The sequence below is a fragment of the Arvicanthis niloticus genome, chromosome 16 (genome assembly GCF_011762505.2).
Source record: "Arvicanthis niloticus isolate mArvNil1 chromosome 16, mArvNil1.pat.X, whole genome shotgun sequence".
Taxonomy (NCBI): domain Eukaryota; kingdom Metazoa; phylum Chordata; class Mammalia; order Rodentia; family Muridae; genus Arvicanthis; species Arvicanthis niloticus.
The window spans coordinates 43,332,757-43,357,045 of record NC_047673.1 but is presented as its reverse complement, the minus strand read 5'-3'; the positions used below and the strand labels follow the sequence as shown (position 1 = coordinate 43,357,045).

Genomic DNA, 24,289 nt, shown 5'->3' with positions numbered 1-24,289 from the left:
CTCAACAAAATTATATAGGAAAACTTCCCTAACCTAAAGAAAGAGATGTCCATAAATATACAAGAAGCTTACAGAACTCCAAATAGTTTAGACCAGAAAAGAAATACTTCCTGCCATATAATAGTCAAAACATCAAATGTACAAAACAAAGAAAAAATACTAAAAGCAGTAAGGGAAAAAGGCAAAGTAACATATAAAGGCAGACCTATAAGAATTACACCAGACTTCTCACCAGAGACCATAAAAGCCAGAAGATCTTGGACCGATATAATACAGACCCTAAGAGAACACAAATGCCAGCCCAGACTACTATACCCAGCAAAACTGTCAATCATTATTGATGGAGAAACCGAAATATTCCATGACAAATCCAAATTTACACAGTATCTCAACACAAATCCAGCACTTCAAAGAATAATTGGTGGAAAACTCCAACACAAGGAGGGAAACTATAACCTAGAAAAAGCAAGAAAGTAATCTTCCAAAAACCCCAAAAGAAGATAGTTACACAATCATATCTCCACGGATGTTAGCCCAAAAGCTTGGATTAGTGAAGACTCAACCCACAGACCACATGAAGCTCATGAAGAAGGAAAACCAAGAGGGGATGCCTCAGTTCTACTTAGAACGAGAAACAAAAATGCTCAAGGGAGCAAATAGGGAAACAAAACATGGACACATAGGGAGGGACCCAAGACTCCAGAGGTATATGTAGGGGAGGATGGCCTTGTTGGACATAGGTGGGAGAGGAGTTTCTTGGTCCTATAAAAAAAAATGAACACACAGTGGGGGGGGGATGATGTGAGGGTGGGGAGAGGATACTGGGGGGGTAGGTGCAGTCACTGCCTCATAGAAGCATGAGGAGGGGGATGGGATAGGAGGTTTCTGGGTGGTGGGAGGAAGTAGGCTAAAAGGATAAAATCTGAAATGTAAATACTACAACCAATTTTAACAAGCAGGGGAGGGGAAGTCTTCAGAACCAACATCTTTAAAAAAAAAAGTCAGCCCCCTGGGGGTGGGAAATTTTTTTTTTTCTTGATACTAAAACTTGTTCTGAGAATTGTATATTGCAGAATACACAGTCTTGGTGTATCTACTCATCAAGCATACTGAGCAGACCTGCCCAAACCTCTGATGTCCTGGAATTCCATCTGGATTCAGTGAAGACACAGCATTAGAGGCTTATCAACTTACTCTTCCCCCCAACCCCTCTTCTAAAATCTCAACGCCCTTAATCAGCATGAAGAAGTTAAAGAAGAGTCAGCGCCCCTATTCCCTGAGCTTGGGGACTAATGTGGTTAATAATGGTCTGTCTTTCTAGGGACAAGTAGTGGTTTTGTTGGAACAGGGGGGATTAGCTAGGACTTATTGCATAGCCATAACCTATTGGTAGAAATCTGTATAATTATTATCAAGATGAAGTTATAATTTCTTAAATGGTACAAAATTTACTTTGATCTCAAATTTAAGGTTTTCATTGGTACAAGCCTCTTATTAATATAAAAATGAGATGAATATTGATACGCTCATGGGCATTGTGCCTGTATAACACATTTAGGAATACAATGCCTAGACCCAACCCTTTTTTAACCTTTTTAACTGATTTGGGACGCTTAACCTATGAGTTAAGGGACTATAGCAAATTCATATTTTTGAGTTTATTGTTAGGGTGTTTCCCATATTTTATTTAGAAATAGCTGAGAGGAGTGAACAGACAACAGTCCAGGTTACCTTACATGGATAGTTGGTTTTCAAAACATCAGAAGTCCATAGAACTGACGCTACAAATATTTATATATTAATGTTCATATTGATTAGAGACCTGTCTGCTCCTGACAGCTTCCTGTCGTGGATTCTAAGAAGAAATTGAGCATCCTTGGAGTTACTCCAGTTGTGTGGTAACAGCCACTAGGCAAGAATTGCCTCTCTCCATCTACAGACAAATTACTGTCCAGAAAAGGACACACATGCAGAATAGTCGACTGATTATATCTGCCTAGACAGAGTAATCAGTCTTTAATAATCCTGCATCACCAAGGTCTGTCAGATGATTCTGGGCCAGAAGGCTGAAGATTTGATGCTCCAACGTTTGGTAGTATAGGGGCTTTTCAGGTGTTCAGAGGTCTCTATAAATTGGATAAGTTTTAGAAGCTATGCTTTGTGCTTCCCACAATTATAGTTAACTCAGTCATTCTGGATTTCTGATGGGGTTGAAAACTTACAGCTATTTACCATAAGAGAAAAGATTTGAGTGGATGGTCATCAGCTGACATTCATCCTAAAGTCAGGTTCAGAACTAAATGTTTTAGTTAGGATAAATGACAGAGGTGCTAGTTAGTCAACAAAAGGATGGATGGGGTATTAGGACTATCTTGTACCTCACTGGTACAAATTGGCATAATTATGCTCTAATTGTATTTTGAGAGAAAAGTTTTATTTTAACAGGAAGGGTGATGTGTAGGAGGAGTTAAAGTAGGAGGAGTACTGAGAGGAAGAAAAGGAGTAAGAAGAGGAGAAGGAGGAGAGGAGAAGCTAGGTGATGAAAGAGAGAAAGAGGGGGGAGACAGGGAGGCAGATATTCATGTATCTCCACCAGTCAAAGATAGTTGTTATATCTAGGTTGGTCAGTGGGTTACACCTCTGATTGAACAATTCCAAACTTTTAACGCTTATGATTAACATTATTTTAAAAAAATGTATAAATGCAAAAAGGAAAAGGGGGCATGGGATAGGGGTTTTCTAAGGGGGGGAATGGGGAAAGGGGATGGCATCTGAAGTGTAAATAAAATATCTAATAAAAAAAAAAAGAATGGATCAATTTGCATTCTTCTACATGTTGTCCTTCAGTTGAACCAGGACCATTTGTTGAAAATGCTGTCCTTTTTCCACTGGAGAGTTTTAGCTTCTTTGTCAAAGATCAAGTGACCATAGGTGTGTGGGTTCATTTCTGGGTCTTCATTCTATTCCGATGATCTTCCTGCTTATCTCCGTACCAATACCATGCAGATTTTATCACTATTTCTCTGTAGTACAGCTTGAGGTCAAGGATGGTGATTGATGAGGATCTTTCTTAAGGAGCATACGATATCAAAATCTATCTAAAGATAAAGATGTGTGCCATGAAGAATATTTAATGACATAAATACAAATGTTATCAATTTTTAGGAAATGGATTATAACCCTCCTATAACAATTAGATATAAACATGGTAAAGCATGGTTTTGGAACCTTTAGATTTCTAGATGATAATTTCTAAGAAAATTGTATCTAGTCTTTCAAAGACATTCAACTTTTGACACAAGTAATAAATCACAATTTTTTAAGTAGATTAAGTACATTTAGATGCTTTGGTTTTAACATTTCTTTTTTTCATATATTTTTAACACTGAATTGTCCTGTCTTAGACGTTAGTCCCGTTCTCTTTATGCTCACTTCTCAGTATGATTAACTTTCTGTTATCATGGGCTAACATTTCCCACAGTCCTCATTCTTATCATGTAGCCCTCATGACTATACACAACTATTTATTTAATCACTCTCCTAGGATCCCCACTAAAGCAGAAGTTCACTAATGCCTCCCAAATGTATCCATCCGAATCCTTCCCTTTATCTATAGATTGCAACTCTAGAATTGATGTTCTAGTCAAACTCTTCCTGCAAACACTTTCCACACTTGTCAGCAAATATTTTTGTTTCACTGAACAAAATAAGTTTAGAACCTAAATGTTTTCCACTATCTTACCAGCAGTATTCAGACCCAAACTATCATCCTTTCCTTTGAAACAGCAGCAGCCTTCTCTTTATACCTGGGTCCTACCACAGCAACCTACTCTATCCAGAGCAGCCATCTAAATCCACTTAAAGCAAATGATTACCTTTCTGTTTGATCATGTGACTGAAATGATGCAGTGGTTCAGTCTAGTCAGCTTAAAAGCCAAAGTAACAGCAATGATCTATAAGGCCTGTGATATCTGTATCCCGGTTGCACAGAAAGGACTTTGAAAATAATAACATAGAGTACAAATATATGGGATATATGGTTCTTCTGCCACAAAGTTCTTCTTCTTTTTGCATAGTAAATTACCTAGAAGAAAATAGTATAGAAAAGAAAGCTAGTCAGAATTCATGGTATCAACAGCCTATGAGTACAGCATGTGTGACCTGGATGGTAGCTGTAGTGCTGGAAACAAAGAAAATGGATGCAGACTGCTGTTTTAACTGTGTAGACCAGTCTGAACAAACACAAGGATGGTGTGGCTTCCAGGTTTCTATTATAAGCAAATGGATGACAAACAGATATAAATTTCAGGAAAAGAAATAGATCTTAATAGAATAAAGAAAGATAGTATGCAAGTAAGCAAATAATAGGGGGAAACAGAGTTACTTTTTTAAATTTATTTAGTTTGATTTATGTGTTTATTTTATATTTTCTATTTTTCAATGTCTAAGTCCCACTGTTTTCACAAATTAAAAATTAGATGTATGTATTTATGTATAGAAAAATCTATCAGATGTGATATAAGATGAATAATCATTATTGATACTGTCATCTGTTTTTAGTCTGGTGAATTTGTACATGTTCGCAGTTCATAGTTAGTGAACTTGGAAGATTCTCAATGTGTTTCACTCTTGGTTTTCTACAACAGTTGTTCGTGAGGGGGGGGGGGGGTCTGGGTAAAGCAGGACTAGGTATAGAAACAATAACTGGCCTGGAGCAAGACTTGTGAAGGAATATACATATTATGAATTCTAAAAAATTAAAAGCAAATGCAGAAAGTGTATGGTAAATGAAACTCCAGTATATCGAGCTCAGATATTTGACAAGCGTGTAGATGTCCAAGTTTGTCAATTGAGCCATTCAAGCATGGAAAGGTCACCCACAACAGAACAGCCACAGGCAAGAGGGACGAGTTCAAAGAAAGAACAGTAGTTCTACTTCAGAGGTTGAGAAACAAGAAGAGGATGTTCAGCTCAGAAAACAAGTATTGCCAACTATTCCTTCTGCCTCGGTTTTCAATGTTATTTATGTATCACCGTCTGAGAATTAACAAATGAGGTCAAGCTAAGCCAACTAAGGCCGGAATCTGAGAAACACAGGGACTGTCAGTTTGCAGCCAAGAAGATACATTGTATGAGCCTCGCATGTGTCTATTCACCAGTTGAATGGCTTTTTGCTATTATTTTCCAACATCAAGCTTTGAAAGAGTCACTAGTATAAATCTAATATTGTAAAAATAAGTAAAAGCAAGCATCACATTAAGATACCGTGGCAAAGTGTTAACTATGTCTACAGCATCACAGGATCATTGAAGAAAGTATATGTCCTAAGTAAGTGGCGGTATGTTTTAAAAGCTGCTTTATCACTGTGCTAAATAAGGTACAATGCTTTTTATCTTTCATATTTCAAAAGTAGTCAAATTCTTCCATGAGTTCCAAAGAACATTGCACAATACCAGATATCACAAGCACGTTCCAAAGCCAAGTGGTAATGGTATCTGGAATTTAAGGTCTTGCTAGTTTTACACATCTTGAAGCAATATGGTTCATAACAGCATAGAGATTAGCCATAACATTCTTCAAGTGGTAAGCCAGTATGCAAAAGAAAATTCTTCTTTTCACGCATGCGACCATTCAATCAGAGTCTTGCCTTTATATATGCTTAGTATGTTATCAACAAACATTCCTATATTTTAGATATTCTTACAAAGTAGTAAGATAATTTATGTTGTATTAATATCAGCATTTTAATAAAATATTCTTCACAATTCTGTTTACTATATTTTATATATTTTCTTCTACACAGTCAGATTAATATTATGCCAATAAGCAAGACAAAGAAAATTAATTATGTTGTAAAATTAATACCAAGAAAGAAGGAAAGACTAAATGAAATATTCTAGACTACTCTCTACTCATTACTCTAAGAGGTTTGAAGAAAGCCACACACTTGACTTTAGCTTTTGTGACACAAAACAAGAATGTAAGAATATAGTCAGTATCATATTTCTACTGTTTATATAAAAGAAAGAAAAGAAAAAGGAGAGAGAGAACAAATAATAATCTGGTTTAGGCAATCTGTTCCTAGTAGTAAATCAGAAGGGATTCCTTTTCCCCAGAGTTCTCAAACACAGATACTACAATAATGTAAGAAACATTTTCCTAGCAATATCCCATGTGCATTGCATTCACTAGACTAAAATCAGCTCTGCTCCATTGGGACCAGAATCAGTGTCTTTTCCATTCTGCATGCAGTATCACCCCTCTAAACTCCAGTCTGAGGTTGTGCTGGTGTTTAAACTCTTTAAATTATTTTTTGCTGATTTTGAAATAAAGTCTAAAATTATTAAGGATACAGAGGAAGGCCATATATGTTCTGGCCAAGAATATTTTTGAAAACCGAATTTCAATTGACTCCTAAATTAAAGTTGTATTTCCTTTTTTGTGATTCCTGAGAGAAACTGGTACCTTCCAGAACATTTATTTCAGTTCATGACTACACTCGCCAATGTGATCACATGAGAAATGTTTCTCTCTACAATCTTCAATGGCTCCCTTGTTTGTCTTTGTTCATAACTAGTTTGCTATTAGAAAAATTATTTATGGCTTAATAAAAACTTCAGTGAATTGATGTATAGATAGGTGAATAGGTGGATGGATATATGAATGAATGGATGAAATCAAACATAAGACATATTTTAGCTTTTCAAAACCAAAAAATAGTATCAAATTGAAGTGCAATTTGAGATCAAGGGATAAATAGGTACATGGTCTCATAACTCTGGTTTTCTAAACCTAAGATAGAAATTACTTTACTGATAGGAACTAATAATAGATAGATAGATAGATAGATAGATAGATAGATAGATAGATAGATAGATAGATATCAGGCAATCTTCTGAAACCACTTTTATTTCAACCAAAATGTTAACAATTTTAGCAAGTATCTATTAATGATAAAATATTAAGTTCTGACAATCTTGATCAATATTCAAGATGTCAGACAAAATCTTTGAGGAAAAAATTCTCTATATAAAATCATTCTTACTGCAATGTCCCATCTGTAAAGTGCAAGTGGGTGGGGACAAAGTTAAGCTTGTCTTAGATGAAGTTCTAAAGTTATTTTAGGAGATAAAAGGTAAAGAACATAGCAAACCATGTTTGTGCAAATTGCAGTGGCTGCATTGATGCAAATTCTTTGAAAATGAAACTTACCCACTGAGTAAGTCTAACTTGTGTTATAGCAACATGTATTGTAATGGACTACAGACAAAATTAGCTTAAATAGATAATTTGAATGGAAGAATAACCTTATAGTCCTATGCATGTTTTCAATCTCAACTTGTCTTTTCCTGGAAAGCTTATCAACATTACTCAAGTGCTTACGCGTTATTACAGGAAGAAAGAAATGTTGACATTTGCAACATTTGCCAGTCTTGGTGGCTTGAGTAAAATCCAAGAATCTTTAAATCATTTCCAGTTAAAAATTTAAAAGAAAACATCAAAAAGCTAAGGAGCAAATAGATTCTTCTTATTTTCCACACAATAGTCATTCAGAAAAAAAAGTCCTGAGTTGTTTGAGTTGTGTGCTACTTTCCTATACTAAACTGTAGAAAATTTTAGTATCTTAACATTTGAGGCTTATGGAGATTATTGACCTGTTAGCAGAGTCTAGACTGTTTCCTAAGGTAACAGATCACTTGATATCAGAGAGATTTATTTAGCAAACATAAGCACTTTAAATTATGAATGTTCCTGAATGTAAAACAAGAGGAAAAATTGCTATGACCATATAAACTTTCGGGTGAAAAACAAAGTACAGATAAACAATAAAAATGAAATAAAAGGCCATAGGAAATCTATGAAGATGAAAGTGAGTTTTGTCAAAAATCAAAACCAGAAACGTATATCCATTGTTCTTGTTACCCTCTGCTTATAAACACTGGAGCTAAGTTGGAGTTTGCAGAGACATGTTGCTTGCATAAATTGTCTGTTGGCACACTGTATTTATGGTGGTTTGAATAAGAGTGGCCTTCATTGGCTTACATATAAGAATCCTTAGTTACCATGAAGTGCCACTATTTGAAAAGGACTAGGAGGTATAGCATTTAAAAGTTTAAATAAATAAATAAATAAATAAATAGAAACAGCAAATAGATTCTTCTTGTTTTCCAAACAATGACTTAAAAAAAATCATGTCTTATTTGTATATTGTTGGAGTAGAAGTGGCCTTGTTGCAGCAAGTCTGTCACTGAGAGTGGGCCCTGGGGCTTTAACATTTAACATTTAACATTTAACATTTAACAGATCACTCCATGCTCACTCCTCACCATTTTCTTCTGCTCCTCCTGCCTGCAGAGATGTAACTCTCAGCAACTTCTTCATACCTAGCTCTATACTTCTTGTTGCCATGCTCACTGTTATGATGAAAATTGACTAAGCCAACGAAACTATACACAAACCCTACTAAATGATCTCACTTATTAGAGTTGTCTTGGTCAAGGTGTATTTTCATAGCAATAAAACAGTGACTAAGAGAGTACTTTTTATTCATCTGTCCTGGCCAGTGGTCTTGTAAACTTTGATGATGCCCCCTCAAGTTAGTGCATAAGGTAAGGGAGCCCAAAAAGGTCCTTTCTGCCCACTGCTTTGTAGATCTATTGTCTGTGTATCAAACATTAAGCAGAGCTATAGATTGTATCTTTTTTTGAAATCTTGCAACAAAGGTTTCACATGCTTTATATATTCATATTTTGTACATATATATGTAATATATATGGTACAGTTATCCTAGACTGGTAATAAATGACTTTACTGTAGTCATGGGTACACTTCACTTTGTGCTGCTTTCCATATCCCCATCCTAATATCTCAATTTCCAAGAGGACAGCACCTGAGGAGCCATCATAGACCATTGTTTTGGAATGTGACTTGTGAACTGAAATCCAAGGCAGGAGCCCTGTGCTCAAGACCTTGAACTTTTATAAGAAGCTAGCAGCTTGCTCTATTTTGGGGCAAAGGTAGTCCTCCATCCTTCCTCAAAGATTTTCACTGCAAATATAAGCCTTAAGGATGCCTAGCTAGAGACGCTAGGGCCTCGTATTCCTTGAAGGTCATGCAGACTGCCTCTTTCAACTTGCCATACTTGGCAAGCTGAAGACCTGTGGCTTACTTGGTTTGGTTATTCTTAAGGCACTGCATGCAAAACTGAGTTCACTGAGCCTATATGAGAATCTTAGGTTTACAATATATTAACTGTGTAGTATTAAGCAGTGCACCCAATGTCTTCAGTTTCTCTGTTAATAATTAAGGCCAATAATAAACTTATCCATAGATATAAATGACATCATGTAAATAGTGTGTTTCGAACAGTGTCAGACACATATTAAGTAATACTTCTGTTTTTATTCTTATTTTAATGTCCACGTTCCTCTCACCTGTGGGTTAGTTCTACATTTTCACATTCAAATTTCTCAGTGGACTTTATTGGAAAAATTGTTCTTTAATGAGCCAATATGAATATTGTAAACAATGCCTTAATTACTTCCTAGATGTCTAGAATGGTACTAGAAAAGTATTATTCTTATAATATCCTTATAATACGTTTCTGCACATGTATGCTTGAAGTACATATCCTGATTTAATAAAGGTCACTAATGAGCAAAATATTTCACTACAGTGACTTCACATGCTACTGGCCAACCTGTGAGTCCATCACCTTTGCTGACCAATGACTGTCTCTGTTGGCACGGAGGGAAAAGCTGCTCAGTTTTCTGCTATAACTCTCAGTTGCCTCAAGAGTTCCCTTAATCTTCTGGAAGATTCTTATACGAGCTAACCAGTGATCTGTGGCTTCAATGCAGAAGAGAATTTCAAAACTACCAAGTGTGAAATAGGTTGAAATTTTATTAAGAATGAAAAGATATTCAAGAAGAAACTGAAAGCACATTTGAGGCCTTGGGCATGGCTTGGGCATGGCCTTCCCTACAAGAGAGATGTAATTATATTAACATTAGACGTATTTCTAATATAATTTTTTTGGATTTATTAATTTTCTTTATGTACATGACTACACTGTTGCTGTCTTCAGATATACCAAAAGAGGGCATCAGATCCAACACCATGTGTTTGCTGCAAATTGAACTCAGGACCTCCGGAAGAGCAGCCAGTGCTCTTAACTGCTGAGCCATCTCTCTACACCCTACACATATATTTTAATATTAAATAGCTCAAGTTATTTCTGAAAATGTTGATGAAAATTCCCACTATCCACTTGTTCTCTCATTTGGAAAAATGAGATTATAGGATGACTCCAGAAATGCTTTAATTGGATATAAAAATCTGATAAATTAATATCATTAATTTATCAGCATTACTGTAGGTAGGTTAAGTAGTTTAGTATGTGTCCTTTCCCAGTAATTAGGATTTTCTTGAGATTCTTTTCTATTGTAGGTTTATAGTTGGCAAAGAAAAAGGAAATTAAGAAGGTTGTTAATTGTATCACAATTCTTGTTTTTCTCTTGGTGAGTGGTTTAACCAGGCTCCATCTAGCCCACACTTTTCTCAATCCTTCTATTCTCCTTCAATCTCTAGATCAAGAACCAGACTAGCATTCTTAGCCTGAGCACACTACCATGTCTACTGTGTGCAGACCCTATCCCCAGGCTGGACACCAACAGATACATCAAAATGGAATTCAGCTCATCAGTGAAGGCTATAACAAAGTCTACCTGTGACAGATTATATCTGCTTTACAGCCTTGTCTTTTACTTGGACTTCACTAATTATAATATGAATGATTTTGTTCTTTATAATATGACCTTCATAATGTGATCTCATTTGTTTTTTTTTAAACTTACTCTTATGAAATCTGAAACAAGAAAATTGAGAAATTAGGTACAAATTAGTCTTTTCTAAGATAAGATTTTTATAATTCCCTTGACTAATTTTTTCAGCATGGCTGACTTAGCTTAGTGTGGTCTAGAGGATTATGGGAAGTAGTCCAGGTACATTGCCTTCTGATAATAAAGATTGGGAAACCTAGAGAACTGAATCACAGATCCTAGATGGTGTGCTTTCAGTACTGGAAGCTTCAAGTAGAATTTCAGGAAGTTTTGCTTCATATTTAACTGAGGATTGAATATTCTGACATGAAACCCATATGCTTTAAATATCAAACTGTCAGAAGACAGAATTACATTCATTTTACAAGTTTTGACACTTGACAAATTATTGGTCCCTAGAGTTAGCCTAATTCCCTGTGAGGTTTCCCACAGACTGTCTGAAAATAATTTAAAATATTTGCTCCAAAAAAGGGGGTCCTTTTAGAAGATATTTGAAGCTGATAAATTGCAGGTGAAAAATTGATTTGGGCTTGAAAAACTTCAAACATTTCGTATGAAGAATGATAATTACAGATAAAAATCAGAATTCCTAAGGAAATGAGAATAATAACAGTAAAAAAATTATCATTTTGATCACCATACTGAACTAGTATGTACTAGATTACAAGTGCTGCCCTTGTAAAGGGGATCTTTGATTGATTTTTTCTAGTATCTTACCTAAGCTGCTAAACTCCTAGCATACAGTAGTCCCCAAGATAGTACAAGACAACAGGATTTTCTAAATTACGGCCCTGTATCTCTTCTGAAACCTTAATTAATCTGGTAAACTCAAAGACCCCTTCCCACCAAGCCATTTTCTTTGAGGTCTATACATTTGAGAAATTTCCTTTATTCTGGGTGTTGTTGTTGGATCTTCTGTCCCAACTTTTCTTGTTGTGGATGACTGGCATTATTACAGAACCTGTTGCATGAAATACATCTCAGCAATAGTTACTGAGCCAGCATTCACAGCCTTTTCTTTCAATACCTAGCAGAGAGGATGGGAGAAATCCCAATGTCTGTGACCTGTTTCAAAGGACTAATCTCAGTGACTTAGATATGTTCTGTTGCTGTGAAGAAACACCATGACCAAAGCAACACTTATAAAAGAAAACATTTAATTGGGGATTGTTTACAGTGTCAGTGGTTTAGATCATTATCATCATGGTTCATACAGGCATGGTGACATACGGGCAGACAAGATGTTGAAGTAGTTCAGAATTCTACATCCAAACCCACAGGCAGCAGGAAGAGAGAAACAATAGGCCTACCTTAGACTTCTGACATCTCAAAGCCCATCCCAGTGACACACTTTATCCAACAAGGCCACACCTACTCCAGTAAGACCACACTTTCCAGTTTTTCCTAAGGTATGCCATTCCCTGATGACCAACCATTCAAATGAGCTTACAGGGACCATTTTCATGCAAACTACCACATTTCACTTCCTTGTCCCCATAGGCCTATAGCCATATCATAATACAAAAATACATTCAGTGCAGCTTCAAAGTCCCCATAGTCTATAACAGTCTCAACATTGTTTAAAAGTGCAAAGTCTCTTTGGAGACTCACAGCAATCTCTTCACTGAAAATCTAAATTTAAAAGCAGATCACATAATACCAACATACCAAGGAACAGAATATGCATTTTCATACCAAAACGAAGAAAAGGAAGTATAGTGAAAAAGTACTGGCCTAAAACAAGAATGACAAATAACAGGGCAAACTCTGCATCTTCATATCTAATGTCAAAATGTTCTTTAGATCTCCAACTCCTTTCAGCTTTGTAGACTACAACACACATTTTTCTCTTGGGTTAGCAGCTTTCTTCAGCAGATATTCCAATGTTCTGGCATCTCCAGCATATGTTAGGTCACGAGTGAAATCCAGGCTTTCATTTTCACAGAGTCATTCAATGGCCTCCATGCAGGGGGGTACACTCCTGGCCTCAACAGCTTTCCTTAACTATGGAAAGTGACTCTACAACCCCCTTCATGTATCCTTGACTCTAAAGCCAGAACCATGTGACCAAAGATGCTGAGGTCTTCTGCTTGCTGGGGCTGGAACTTGGTCCCTTAGTTCAAACGGATTTTCACCAGCTTTCTGTTACTGATGGCCTCCTTCACACCTTAAGCTTTTCGTTACTTCCTTTTCACAAGTGGAAAGGTTAGCTGGCTGAGGCCTTGCCCTGAGGTCACCTTTACTCCATTTACTATCTATCAGGTCTTTCTTTAAACTTTTTACCTTCTTGAGACCTGAACTTAGCTTCATTACATTTCTTGATGCTCTTTTTTTCATCAAACTGTACATTTTCTATTTTTTCTTGCTCAACTTGCTCTGCTTTGTTACAGATGTATAAAAGAGTAAGTGCTAATAGCCACTTGACAGAATCAATACTACACTATCTTAACCTCTCCTCTTCCATTAGTCCAAAACTCTTCAATTTAGCATAGGCAGATGTTTTGGACAAGGGCAAAAAGTAGCCACATCCATTGCCAAAAGATAACAAGAATAATCTCCAGGCCACTTACTAGTATTCTTCTCCTTTGAAACCTCTTGAGTCGTGCCATTGTAATCTACATTGCTTTCAGCACCATTGTATTCCATGTTTTTACTAGTATGGCCAATTAAGTCTAAATCTCACTTAAACTGTTTAACTGTTTTCCTAATTCAAAGCCTCAAAGCCCACATTCTGCCAATAAGCAGCACGGTCAGGCTTGTCACAGCACTACTCTGTACTCTAGTACCAACTTTTGTCTCAAAGAGACAAGCATGGTCAAGGCAAGTTTTATAAAAGAAAGCACTTAACTGGGTGTAGGTTTTTATGGTTTAGTACATTATTGTCACGATAGGAAACTTGGTGGCATGCAGGCAGACATGATGCTGGAGAAGTTGCTGAGATTTCTACCTCTGGACCTTCAAGGAACAGAAAGAAAGAGATGGTGGGCCTGGGTTGGACTTTTGAAACCTTAAAGTTCACCTGCAGTAACAAACTTTCTCCAACAAGGCCATACCTCCCAATCCTTCCCAAGTAGTGCCACTCCCTAATGACTAAACATTTAAACATGATGAGCCTATGGAGGACATTCTCGTTCAAGTGATCACACTCATAAACATCTCTATCTATTGACTGCTACTTCTTCCCCCTATAATCATTCAGCTATCATTTGTAGCCCTTGTCAGTTCATTTTGACTGCAAATCTGATTCTCAACAGAGCAACTACTCTGATGATTCCCATTTGTGACAGAAGTTACTATTTTTATATTACTTCAGAAATTTGATTCTTATCTAACTTAACTGAAAACCAAATTATTCCAAGTCTTTAGTTAAAGGTTGTGTTATTTTTCTGCATGCTAACTATCTTTTCCTGTTTGCTTTTGTTTGTTTGAGATAAGGTCACTCAACATGCAGTCAGGGCTGGATTCAAACTCATTACGTAGTAGAAGATGACCTTGAACTTCTGATCATACTGCCTTCACCTTCTTAGTTTTAAAATCACAAGCATGTATGCATATGCCGACCTCATATTCATTCATCTTCAGGTTGGCATGGTTGGTATCAATGTCCTATGTCTGTGTGAGGTGAGGTTGAACCTAATGTTAGTTGATAGAATAAAGTTTAGCATGTCTGAGGAGAGTGGGTTGAATTCTCAACACTCTAGAAGAGAATACAGAAAGGAAGAAATTCCTGCTATGCCAATAATAGCTTGGGATTTCTTAAATACTTTAAAATTTACACACTGTAAACTGAGTTTTCTTTTCTTTTTGTTTTTGTTTTTGTTTTGTTTTGTTTTTCGAGACAGGGTTTCTCTGTATAACCTTGGCTGTCCTGGAACTCACTCTGTAGACCAGGCTGGCCTCGAACTCGGAAATCCGCCTGCCTCTGCCTCCCAAGTGCTGGGATTAAAGGCCTGTGCCACCACTGCCCCTCAAACTGAATTTTCTTTTTTTTTTTTTATTTTTATTTTTATTTTTTTTATAAAATATTTTTTATTAAATATTTTATTTACACTTCAGATGCCATCCCCTTTCCCCATTCCCCCCCACCCCCTTAGAAAACCCCTATCACATGCCCCCTTTTCCTTTTTGCATTTATACATTTTTTTTTTAAATAATGTTAATCATAAGCGTTATAAGTTTGGAATTGTTCAATCAGAGGTGTAACCCACTGACCAACCTAGATATAACAACTATCTTTGACTGGTGGAGATACATGAATATCTGCCTCCCTGTCTCCCCCCTCTTTCTCTCTTTCATCACCTAGCTTCTCCTATCCTTCTTCTCCTCCTCTTCTTACTCCTTTTCTTGCTCTCAGTACTCCTCCTACCTTAGCTCCTCCTACACATCACCCTTCCTGTTAAAATGAAACTTTTCTCTCAAAATACAATTAGAGCATAATTATGCCAATTTGTACCAGTGAGGTACAAGATAGTCCTAATACCCAGTCCATCATTTTGTTGACTAACCAGCACCTCTGTCATCTATCCTAACTAAAACATTTAGTTCTGAACCTGGCTTTAGGATGAATGTCAGCTGACTACCATCTTTCTTCTATCTGCAATAATTCTTACCCAAAAAGAAAAAAATGAAAAAAAAAAATACCCAAGCATTAGTACACTTACATAATTCTGTCAACTAATGGGTCTATCAAATAAAATTTTAAACCATCCATGAGCCAAAGAATTAAAAGCTCCTCCATGTGTTTGCATTAAAGGTTAAAAAAATCAAGACTAATTACCTTTCACACAATACACAGACAGAAAAGCACAAGCTTTTAAAGGCCATAGGTAGAAGCCACCTACAAAACCCTCTGTGGATGTGGCAAGTGAACTTGTTTCTGCCCTGACTGGCTAAGTTCCTTCCCGACCTCAAAACAGTTACTGGTTTCAGAGGGATCAGAAAGAAGACAGCCCCATACATGCACACATTTGTTGTTTGGAATTAATTCCCTGAAGCATATTCGTGTGTACACTGCAACTGACCATGAAAACAGGAACAGAGGCCAGGGAGATGGATCAGCTGAGAAACAACTGTCTCCACTGCTGTGAGACCCTGACGTTAGATCCTCAGAACTAATTTTTCTTCAAAAAGAGCAAGCAGATATCCCTAAATACTAAGATTTTTTTGTTTGCTGCCATAAAAGATAAGACAGTATTTAATTTCTCTCCCTAACAAATTTTACAGGTTCTTCAGTTCAAAAGGAAATTACACATCACGTTAGGTGCTTTCTTTTAACTATCTAAGGCAGTTAGGTTTTACTGCAAAAAAAAATTAATGTGGAAGTAGAAAAGTCACGGAAAACACTTTTTATAGCTGACTTGGCAGAGCATTACATCACAATTTGATTAATGTGCCTCATTAACATTTAACTGTCTTAAGAGAAATATTTTTCTTGTTTACAGCCTACTTTTCTTCCTTATTCCAAGCTTAATTTAACGCAGAATCTCCCACCAAGATCATTGTTAGTGCTTCAGATTTTTTGTTTCTGTTCACAAAGCATGAGATACATTTTTATGTGCTGTGTTCTATATGTGTTGAAGCAGCAATAACACTTCTCACAGCCTTGCAAAAATAAAACCTACGCTACTGTGGTGATTTCAACCAGGAAAATCCTAGATTTAATTAATTGCAAAGAGCTACTCTTCCAAAGACTAAGTGAAGATTTTATTTAAGTCCAACTCAGCAAAGAAAATTGAGCTCTTAATTGTACCTTGCTGTCTGTCTCGTAGATTTCTAATGAGTTCATTTTATTATCGGTAACAAAATTTTACTGAAAGTAATTTTCTGATTGACTTGTATCTATGACATATGAATCATAAAAACCTAAAAGTCAACTAATGCTATTTTATTGTATCCTGCACTGAGCATATTGCAATTTTTATCAGCCACATGTATATATGAAAGGTGATTCCTAAACATATATTGCCACAGGTTACTCAGACTCAAATCAGGTTTAAGTATACAAGAAGAGTATATGGCTTAATAAAAAAATTATATTTTTATTTTCATTTTGGTTATAAAGATGAAAGTTTAGAACAAAAAAAATGAGATAGGCAGATTCTAGAATTATGAGAATTTCTTAGAAACAGTTTATTGTTAATAAAGAAGCTAGCTGTAGACTCCATCTTCCTATGAAAAATCATCAATTCATTTTTGAAATTCACACTGCATTCCACTGAATGCTTACTGCACATAAGATTTGTTTTCTTTTCAGAATAGTAAAAACACTCTAGCATTTTAAATACTGTCTTGGTGATGGTGTAATGATTCACACAAATTTTGTAACTATGAGGATGCATGCATCTTAGCAAGCTCTGCTTTTATTTCAGGTTTTTAATCATAAAACATATATTAAAATCATATTTGAGATGACTTAATAGTTCTTTGATGATAAGAAAAGGAAAGTTTCATAACATCTGAATCACCAAAACTTTGACAATTTTATATATAATAAAGTATTATTTTAGCAAATATATAATAGTATATATCTTTTTATTTCCATACTTATATTCAATGTTTATATATAAAGTTGTTATTACAATAGATGTAATAATAATGGTGTGATTTAAAATTCAGTAGGTGTGTTATTTTATGTAATTTCTTTATAAAATTTTACTTTCAATTTTCACATTTTCCATGCACATGGTGATACTTATGTGCATGCACACTCATGCACTGGACAGTCTGGGGTGCTCTGAGGATAGCTCATGGGAATCCATGCTTTTCTTCCACCATGAAGATCCCAGAGATTGAACTTAGCTTGCAGCAAAAGTTTTAACTTTCAGGCAATCTGTTGTTCCTTATTCTAAATTGTAGAGTATATTTTAATCTGGCAACATGGCTGCTCTGATAACACCCAAAGACTTTCTAGGTCTGTTCAATCTGAGTGGAATATAGACATGACCTTAATACATACCTTTAATTCATCTAGCTGTAATCCTTTATTGCACACCTTTAACCCCAAGCAATGAAGTTTAATTGAGGGGCAAAGTGACAAGTCAGAGAAAGATTTGACAGAACGAGTCAAAGATAAGATGTCTCTAGAAGGAAGCTATTTAAGAGCAATGCGGGGAGAGAATTCAGTTCCAGTGAGTTGGGAGTTGAGCAAGATGGGAGGCAGTGCAGTGCAGTGCACTGCAGAACAGTGCAGTGGAGTTGAGTTCCTTTGTGAACTCCTGAATTTCAGTGTAGGTCAACAGAGGCAGTTGAAGCCAGAGAATGAGAAGGAACCAGAAGATTAGAACAAATTGCCAGAGTTAGTTTGGGGCAAAGCAGAGCAATTCAGTCAGAAGCTGAGAAAAGCCAGATTGAATCAATCGGATTGGAGAGGAGTTTGAGCCAGAACAATTGAGTTGACACAGTCAGCTAGAGTTCAGGAAGAACTAGATAGGCTGAGTTTATTCAGCAGTAAACTTCTAAAACAACAATTACATCAACTGAATAAAAGTTACTTTTACATTAAATATTGTGAGGAACAAAAAGGTACCAACACTGACAAAAGTGAGTCCTTCCAGTTCTAATAAAATTGTATTATTTACAGAGTGAACTTGGAATTTTAGCAGAAAAAAAAAATGTTCCTTGACATTGTGTGGACAAAGCAGGAGCAGACTCTAGTGAATATGAAGACAACAATATAGCATCTGTCCTTTCTAATGGTGATTTTCTAAGTCTAACAAACTCTTGATGTTTTATATATCAATGTTTTCCGTGTGCAGCATGCCTGACCTGCTGAGTTTTATCCTGTTGTGCCACATACTTAAGTAATGATAGTTATCCTGGATAGACAGAAATACTCAATGGGGTTGCATTTAGCCTGGAGGAGTCAGGCATGAGACTGGAGAGGTTAGATTAGAATAAGCTAAAGGTCTTGTTAATTGTGAAAGGGTCATCTCTAAATGTAACCCTGTGAGAACATGTCACCAGAGCAACATTCTCTGAAAGTCTCAGTTGATAATATTAGACTTATCCCACTGTCATCTCTCAATCAGGACTGAGAGTTCTCTTTCTTGCTGTCATATCTGATACTATGACTTTTATCAGATCATGAGAAGGTAAGCCATATCCCATGCTCTGAATTTTTAGAAGCATTTCATTGTGAATTATGTGAAAGAAAACTCTTCATCTCTTAGTCAAGTCTTGGAGAATACAGATGAGCATCAGTTTAAAGAGAAGGCATTAGTGAAGGCTCTAGGACAAACAAGGGTTCTTTAGTAATAGCAACAGAATTGGCCATAATGTTCCCTGAGCCTCCATCTCTGTGGAACGTGAAAGGTAATGCTGACTCTAAAATGTGTAATTTCAGCCTACCACTGCCTGCTCACATAGGACTATCCATTCTGCTCTGACCTTACTAATAAACAAAATTCCTTTTTTTCCCTTATACTCCTTTTTCATCTGGTTTGGATAGATTAAAATGAAACTTTTAAGTGTAAAACAAAACAAAACAAAAAAAAAAACTTCCCGCAGAGAGTATGGAACTTACCATATTTTGTTATTTTTCAAAATCTCCCTTATTATTTTATACATACTTAACATCAGGAACCAAAATAATTGAAAATAGAGTATTAACTGCACTTTATGTTTTTAAGTTTTATGAAATTTTATTTATATGTTGGGGGGAGGTACACACACATGTTCATCACACAGATTTGGAATTCTGAGAACAAGCTGTTGGTGTCAGTTCTCACATTTCACCAGGAGACTTCAGGGTTCAAACTCAGAGTAATTCATTATTTCTTAACTAAAATTGGGAATTGATACTCATCAGGCATTGAGAATTAAAAAAAATAATGTGAGGACTTAAGTATTAAATCTTACATATAACATAAACATATACACACACCTTATTTTTATTAAAAATTTTAAATTCATTTTTATGGTCAGGATGCTCTTCAAAATATAGTCTTTGAATATGCACATGATTCTCACCTGAGGTCTCAGTACACACATGATTAAGATGTCTCCAAAAGTTCTACTCTGAAGATTTAGAACATAAACAGGAAATCTGCATTTTTTACAAGCTCTTCTGTTGACCTCATGGCACTCAAGAATATGAATTTCTTGTTTAGAAGAAAAACTGCTCTTGAGTTCTCATGATCATCACTTCTTTCAATAAAAACCATGAAATCAGGTTTTCTTTCTTTCTTTCTTTTTTCTTTTTTCTTTCTTTTTTCTTTTTTTTTTTTTTTTTTTTTTTTTTTTTTTTTTTTTTTTTTTTTTTTTGCATCTATACAATTAGCCAAGTCACATCTCTGAGGCTTCATGGTTATAGAAGTTTAAGTAGAGAACTAAAACAAGGTTAGTTTGTCATTAAAACAGATAACATCATGACAGAGCTCAATCATTTACCAATGAAAGAAAATTCCTCAAACACAGTTGGCTTTGTTCTTGTCATGTTTGTAGGCTAGTTGGGAAGGTTTCATCCTTTAGCTCTGACCTTTGGATATTTTTGATTTATAAAACACTATATAGAGTGGTAAGTCCTCTGAGTAGTACTTCTGAGCCACTGAGGTGAAGGTTGATGTTTCTGACCTGCTGCTGCATCCCATTGGCAAATGGACTGAATTCTCCATTTGCCATCAGACAAATAATACATACAGTATTCTGGGAAACAAATGATTCTAGAAGTTATTTGGGCTTGATGTAAACAAGAGGCGTTCACTGGACTAACTTTGAATTGTCTAAAGCTGAGGTACATGCTATATAATAATTTAGGAATAAAAGGGGAGAGAAAGAGAGAGACTGAAAAGACTGAGAGACAGAAAGAGGGAGAGCCTTCAAATACTTACCCTAATTAACAATAGGTAGATCAGATTTACGTTATATTCTTGGCCCTTCTCAGATGTTCCTTTAGGCACTTTAAGCTTTATATTAATACATCATCAGGCATTATCTCAAATCATTTCTGGAGACACACAAAAAAAGTAAATTACTTCTCTAAATAAAAAAAATCTCTCTAATATTTAGGGAGGAAATTTTTTACATTCCTTTATTTATTTTAAACAACAAGTATTTTGTGATCTACTTTAACAATGAACAAATTCAGTCTTACCTGTGAACAGGATTTTGAGAAGATCCAAATGTAGGACTGTCAGCTTCTGAGATCAGGCACAGCCTGGTGAATTTCAGAAACAACCCTCTGTTCCCAGGATCACACTGGTCTGTTTGTAGCTGAACTAATAATCTAAACCAACAATGTCAACATCAGCAATGCTGCTGTTTGCTGGATGGGTAATGGGACAAGGAATTGTTTTTAGGGTTAATGTTTCACACCTGGTGTTCAGTACTCTGAGGCTGAGTCCTATGTACAGATCAATTTCTTCTCCTGGGCACTAGACAAGTGAAGCACTCTGTGCCCTATAAAATCATATGCTTTTATCCTCAGAAATTTAGTTGAAACTGAATCCATGAACAAGCAAGCATTCACATTATCTCCAGGACCATGGAATGACACCAGACTTTCAGAGGCTGCCACCTCCTTCCTGGAGTGTCTCTCTTTCTTTCCTGCTGTTGTAATAAAATGCTGTCAGCAAAAGGAACTGAAGGGGAAAGGGTGCTTATTCTGTGTTATCCTTTGAGGTTACATTCCAACATTGAGGGAAATAGGGTTAAGGAACTCAAAGCAGAAAGCTGAGGGCAGAAATCCTGAACTCTGGGAAGTATTATCTCTGACCAGGGAAGCTACTCACAGTCAGGGAATTGGAACAGATCTGAAGGGATCATGCTTGTGTGCTCACTCACAGGCCGTATTTAGTTCTATCTCTTATACAACCCAGGATCATCTGGTTAGGCAAACGGGACAACCAACAATAGTCTTGACCCTTCTACATCAACTAATAATCAAGATAATCCTCCACAGACATTTATACACGCCAATCTGAGCCAGACAGTTTCTCAAGTAAGGCTTTCTTTTCATTTGGCTGTTAGGTAGAGATTGCAAAGCAGGACATTAATTAAGAATATAGCAGTTACTAGCTTATGTTTTTTTTCCTTGACCGACTCATAAGCTATTACTTCTATTTATTTCTTGTGCACTATATCTTTTCTGCATGTATATCTAAGCACCACATGCATGCCTGGTACCTGTGGAGGCTAGAAGAGAGTATTAAGTTTTCTAGTACTAGAGTTATGGATAGTTTTGAGCCATATGTAGATGCTAGAAATTGGACCTCGGTCCTCTAGAAGAGCAGTTGGTGTTTTTGATAGTTGAATCCTCTCTAATCCCATGATCTAATTCTATAGTCAGTCAGAGAGAAGTGAGTCCTTTGTTTTTCTTTTTCTATTTGATTTTTTGATATTCTAAGGATATCTTTTTCAAATACAATATACTGGATAAAGATATTCTTCATACGCAGTTTTTTGTCTCAGCTCATGAGTACATTATCCAGTATATTCTCCCTTCTAGACTCTGTTGTTTCTGATGAAAAGTACACCAATCACTTTATGGACCTCTGCTGAAAATGATAGCTCTTATCTTGCGGTGTTCAATATTTTTATCTTAAATTATTACATATCTGGCTGCTAATTTCATTGTGTTCATATTTAGACTCTTTAGAATTTCTTGGATGTTTGTATTGATGTCTCTCACCAGAATTGGAAGATGTATATCCATGAGCTCTTCAAATAATATTTCTGCCTTTCTCATTCTGGCCCCCTTTTCCTCAGTATAAATATATTAATATTCTTAATGGTGGCCACTTTTCTCCCAGGCTCAGTTTATTCACCTTTTTTCTCTAAGTACAAAAATTCTGTTGGTTTATTTTATGTTCCCTGGTTGGTTTTTTTTTTTCTTCTACAATTTTGTTTGGTCATTACACATTTGAATTGCATAACTTTGAATTGTTTTTTTTTTAATGACTTCTCTGTCAATACTCATTTTTAATGAAATATTAGTATCCTTATTTCTTTTAGTACTTTAGACCTGGTCTTCTTTAAACTCTGAGAATGCTTATGGTGGCTGTTCTGGACAATTCATCTGCTAAGGCCAATGTTTTGTGCCCTTACAAAGCTCTTTCTATTGACATATATGTGCTTCCCTTCTGGAATCAAGGTTGTTATTTCTTTACTCATCTCATAGTACTTTGTTGGAAAAGAGACATGATATTTTTAATATATTCAAGTTTATGTATTCAAATGTTTTGCCTGCATCTATGTATATGCACCATGTTATACTTGGTGGCCACAAAAGTAAACATATCCCTTGAAACAAGAGTTGTTGATGGTTGAGAGCAATACACAAGAGCCAAAAATGGAACAATAACCATGTCACACAGTACCACATCAGTTTTCTCTTCATCATCATCTGGGCACTGATACTTGATTTTCCTAGCTTGCTCTGTTCAGTGTAAAAGCTACATTTTGTATACTGAATTAGAAACCATTGGATCCTAGCATTCTCTCCTTGGTTTAGGACTTTATCCTTACAATTGTGACCTGAGAAAGAGATGAGAAGGATTCCTATCAGCTACATTTCTAACTCAGCAATATGGGAAATTATGTGAAAGAAGAATGAGAAATAGCAGCATGCCCCATTTCCTAGTTGATGTGGACCCAGGCTGAAAAATATTGTGTTAGATATCAGACAATTAGAAACTGTCCTGGGTACAAGCGGATTATAAGTTTCAGAGTAGTTTTCTTAACATAGATCTTAAGGGAGGGAAGGAGCAATTCTGTCATAATTGCCAAACCCTCACTATTTATAGTTGTAGTAGAATTCTATCAGTATACATTTCTTCATTTGCTGAATGCTATTAAGACAATAGGTAGAAACTTTATCTCTTATGTTTTATGAATTTCTCTAAGTGGTTACTGGTTGAGGACAGAGCCTAATTTCTTCTCCATGGCAGAATCATTTTCCATGTCTTAATAATTTGCCAATTTATATTCATTTTTAAAATGTGTAAATAGGATTATTTTGATCAGTGATTGTGTAGAGCTAAAAGTAACAGTTGAGGAAGTTGATTTTCTTCTTCCTTCATGTGTGACACAAGGATCTAAAGGATCTAACTCAGGAGCGTGCACACACGCACGCACACACACACACACACATACACACACACACACATAAACATGCACACAGCATCAATGAGCATGCTGTGGTAGTTGATAGTGTATCTTTACAGGCTCAAACACCAGGCATATTCCAATGTGAGAATATCTAATATCTCACAGCAAAGGGGAGATATTACCCTCACTCGAGGAAGAGTCAGCCTTTTTGTTCTTTTCAGGACTTCGAAAGACAATGAGATTTGGTCAGATATAGTCTGATAATGCAATTATTGATATCATACACAAAAAAACTTTACAGAAGCACTCAAAGTAATATTGGCCAATATCTGCAGTTGGCTATGTTCTCAAGTTAAATAAACCCAAGAGGAAGAGTCCGTCTCAGGTGGATGCACAGAGGAAAG

At 36.0% G+C, this 24,289-nt stretch overlaps 1 long non-coding RNA gene across 4 annotated transcripts; it reads right to left on the bottom strand.

Annotated features, from left to right (window-relative positions):
• Window positions 1-1,369: 1,369 nt before the first annotated feature.
• LOC143434698 (uncharacterized) lies at window positions 1,370-21,088 on the bottom strand. Of its 4 annotated transcripts, none has more exons than XR_013104410.1 (5): window positions 20,932-21,088; window positions 20,669-20,784; window positions 13,690-13,796; window positions 3,876-4,084; window positions 1,370-3,094 (listed from the first exon to the last, which is right to left on the bottom strand). It is a non-coding gene; the product is annotated as an uncharacterized LOC143434698 (long non-coding RNA). The 4 variants fall into 4 exon arrangements; XR_013104407.1 differs by having other exon boundaries at window positions 1,373-3,098; XR_013104408.1 differs by lacking the exon at window positions 13,690-13,796 and having other exon boundaries at window positions 1,376-3,098.
• Between the last annotated feature and the right edge of the window lie 3,201 nt (window positions 21,089-24,289).